The following is a 4,672-nucleotide window of genomic DNA, read 5'->3' as shown; positions in this document are numbered from 1 at the left end:
GGATAACCATGATTAGACCATCATGACTAGGACATCATGATTGGACTACCACGACTAGATCATGATGATTGGATTGCCATGATCAAACTACCATGACTAGACCACCATCACTAGGTCAACATGATTGATAGTATCGTGAATGATATGGCGACAAGTTGTTGGGTTCACACAACACCTTGACCCTTAGCTCCTCTTAATATCTCAACTAGAGGAAGGCAAGAAGCAAGTTTTTTTAGAGATCTTTTGAGTGAGCTTTTTTTTTTTGCGACCCTCACACTTTTGTTCCACATAGATCACTTTATTAGCCCTTAGTTTAAGGCATCTACACTTCCACTTCCACCACCACCCACCACCACCCACAACCACCTTCTCTCTCTCTCTCTCTCTCTCTCTCTCTCTCTCTCTCTCTCTCTCTCTCTCTCTCTCTCTCTCTCTCTCTCTCTCTCTCTCTCTCTCTCTCTCTCTCTCTCTCTCTCTCCAGCTCTTATTATACAAACCTATACACACACACACACACGTGCGTGCGTGCTCATATATATCTCTCTCTCTCTAATAACGACCTTTATCTCTCTTTCTTCCCAAGTCTCATGCACATCTCTCTCTCTCTCTCTCTCTCTCTCTCTCTCTCTCTCTCTCTCTCCAACTCTCATTATACAAACCTATACAAACACACACACACACACACACACATGTGCATGTGTGCTCATATCTCTCTCTCTAACAATGACCTTTGTCTCTCTTTCTTCCCAAGTCTCATGCACACCTCTCTCTCTCTCTCATGCACTCAATTGTCTATAGGATTGAAAATTCAATGTCTATCAAGGAACAATATGGCAAACATAATCAAAATAGCTCCACTCTCTCTCTCTCTTAGAAAATATGCTTGATATCAGTTTTGTTACTCATCCAAGTATACTACCATACTACAAATTGTGGCAAAGAAAGAGAGAGAAAGATTGATAAAAATTGGATCAAATGCAAACCATATGAGGTGTGAGATTTTCATTTTTTGTAAAATAAAATATTTACACCAATAAATAACACAAAACTTTTTTAAAACATTCTTGAGCAATTCTTATTAGTCATAAACAAGTGATGTTGGAAAAGCTCTTCTACTTTCAAATATGAGATGAAAGTTTTCTTTTGTGAGCACATGTTGATATATAAATATGTTAACTTTTGCATCCATTCCAAACACTCATAGGTACATGTAGTATAAGTGCTTGTATGCCAAGTATGCCTTCCCATCTGTAGCACCACTTATAAAATCTCAACAATTACATGTTGGATTCTTTGTAATGTGCACATCATAATGCTCATGCAAGACACTTGATCAAGGTGTCTCTAGTTTAAAAAGCTCATGCTTTAGGGCTTTCACCATTGTATGGCCCTTCAGAGTTGCATCTAGAGCCAATGTTGAATCTATCCTTTTCCTTGTAGCCTATGAGACACCTTGTAGATATCTATGTGAGCCTTCATTAGTGTCCACTTGTTGTGTTGCTTTGTTAACTTTTGTATCCATTCCAAACACTCATAGGTACATGTAGTATAAGTGCTTTATGCCTAGTATGCCTTCCCATCTGTAGCAGCACTTATAAAATCTCAACAATTACATGTTGGATTCTTTGCAATGTGCACATCATAATCTTGTGTAAGACACTTGATTAGGGTTTCTCTAGTTTAAAAAGATCATGCTTTAGGGCTTTCACCATTGTATGGCCCTTCAGAGTTGCATTTGGAGCCAATGTTGAATCTATCCTTTTCCTTGTAGCCTATGAGACACCTTGCAGATATCTATGTGAGCCTTCATTAGTGTCCACTTGTTGCGCTTTATGTAAAATAAAACCACCACTCTCTAATATATTGATTTCTTCTACTTGTGTTATAGGCCACTGGCCATTCTTGCGAGACTCTAGGCAACATGTGTTGAATGTAAGAACATATGTTTCATGTGTAGTCCACATTATTATTGTAGAACCACATGAAGTGACACTACATTCCATGTTGATTGTTAGAATCTCCTTGTGAGTTGGACTACATCACACCCCAAAATAAAGGTGTGGGTTCCATGTGTGCTACGTTTCTAATTAGTTTCTTGCATTTTCCTTAGCAAAGCCCCAATCATCCCTAACTATATGCTAGAATCCTTCTTATGGCCCACATGATGTCATGCAGGTTAGTTTCTACCACCACTTTCTCTAAAGAGATTGGAGACACTAGCCTTGGTTGGTTTGATAGTGATGGACCTTCAAAATTTATTGTTATTGTACCCTTTCTTTTAAGTTGATTTTGAGAAACATGGTCTCATGTGTAAGAGGTATTTTCTTCCTCTAATCTCACTTTCCCATCACTCTTTTTTTTCCTCACCACAATTATGTTGTCACCTTTAATCCCCTATTGAAGTTAGCTTAGAAGCTTCTTTGCACTAGATCTTGCACCATGGAATTATCCTCCAATGAATGCATGCCATTTTATGCTTTTCAGTAAAGCATTGACTAGATCATTAACACATCCATCATACAAGCTAATAGTTTCTTTGAAGCCCTCACTCGCTAGCTAGCTTGCATGCACTAACTCTGCCAAGTTTGTAGTTGATATATAAGCAATACCATCTACCACATGCACAAAACCAACATAATGTATAATAGACTATGAGAATAGTATAACAACACATATTATTATCTACTCTCAGGGTTGAAACTTACCCCATCAAAGTATCATCTCCAATGTGGATATCTGAGATGCCACCAACTAAACCAACAACCCATTGTAGGAATTTTGCAAGCTGCAACCTTCCTTAAGGTCCCACCAGGTCTCAATCAACTAGTATCATGCAATTGCATCATCTTCTATTGATGCACATCTCCATATACAACACAAATTCTTGTATTCATCTTCAAAATTCTTTTGTGCATACTCCAAGGTGTATATTTGAAGACTTTGTTCCCATTGAAACAAGATATTTCCCTTCCTTGTATTATATTATCTAGATGATTATTGAGCAATGTGTGGACTACCCTTTAACTTGCCTCATTTGCCCCATCTACCATTAGAACCCTTAAAAATTAGATTTGGGGTGGCCACACTTCTCTATTACTTCATTGAGATTTGATAATAACTGTTAGAGTTGCAAGGAGAATGGAGATTGCACGAAGATGAAGAGAGAGAAAGAGAGAAGACACTATGTTTGTGGTGTCTCCAATAGCTCTCTTGTAAGCAATATCTTATTGTCTTATCACTCAAAGAATAAATAAATATATTTATTTATTTATATATAGTTAGGATTAGTGAGTAAGATGGTCAACTGGTCACATTGGCCTTTACCCCAATAACCTCCCACTCAAAGGCCAATGTGTCTTTAAGGGGGACAAAAGAATAAGAGAATATGTTAGATATAATATGTGTGAGTTATCTCACCCAATGCCCATCAACTCCCTACGATGTATAGACTTTTTGAAGAGCAAACTCTTGGTAAGAAAGTGTGCAAGGTTATCATTAGTATGAACTTTGATAAGCCCACCTTGCTTATCCTCAAGCACCTAATGATTGAGGTGACATCACTTCTATGTGCTTTGTTTTTGCATGAAACATATGATTCTTTGCCAACATGATGGCACTCTCACTATCACTATGAAACAATGGCATACCTTCATCAAGCCCCAAGTCTTGCACTAGATGAATCAGCCATATGGGTTTTTTTCATGCCTTTGTAATTGCAATATACTCAGCTTTTTTTATTGCTAGAAGTGAGACACCCATGAGATTGCATCACCATACACATGTAAAAATATATCATGTGGGTTGACTTTCTATCGTCAAGATTTCCTACATAAATCTACATTTGTGTATCCAAGTACACATCTATTTCTCCCAAAACATGTGTGCATATCTCTTGTACCACTCTAGTACCTAAAGTTTCCTTTCATTGCTTCCCAATGCTTCTTGCTAGGATTTGATATATACTTGCTCATACTACTTCCACTGCAAAGGTGATGTCCAAGTGAGTGGCAATCATAACATACATGAGACTGTCCACACATGATGAATATGGGATCTTGTCCATTTTAACTTTCTCCTCAATCAGATTTAGCTTAGTCATCAACACTAAGTTTCACATGTGGAGGTAATGGAGTACTAATTGCCTTTCCTCCCTCCATATTGAAATGTTGCAACACTTTGCTCACATACTCCTTTTGGGATAGATAGAGTAATATTTTTGTTCTATCCTTGATTATGTGCGTGCCAATGATGTGATTTTCATGTCCCAAATCCTTCATTTTAAAGGTTTCCAATAACATTTTCTTCAGGGCATCAATCTCATGCTTGTTTTTCCCAACTCATCGACATATCATCCACATAAAGAATCAACACTACCAAGTTACCATCTTTAGTCTTTCTAGTGTATAAAAAGTGGTATGTCTCACTCTTCTTATATTCATAAGATCACATAAAGTCATAAAAATTATTGTACTATACCTATGGAGGCTACTTGAATCCATAGAAACTCTTTTTAAGCTTGTAGACACAACCTTTTCAATCTTTTCTTTGCCATATTTCACAAAACCCTATGCTGCTGCATGTAGATCTCATCAAAGGTCACCATCATGTAGAAATGATGTCTTGATAAACATCTAAGCCTAGTAAATGTTCAGCACTCGACATCTCTTGATAA

This window comes from Lygodium microphyllum, chromosome 12, assembly GCF_053477565.2.
Source record: "Lygodium microphyllum isolate KBCC chromosome 12, Lygodium_microphyllum_v1.1.10, whole genome shotgun sequence".
NCBI classification, from domain to species: Eukaryota; Viridiplantae; Streptophyta; class Polypodiopsida; order Schizaeales; family Lygodiaceae; genus Lygodium; species Lygodium microphyllum.
The sequence above is the reverse complement of the archived record's forward strand: the minus strand, read 5'-3'. Positions refer to the sequence as shown.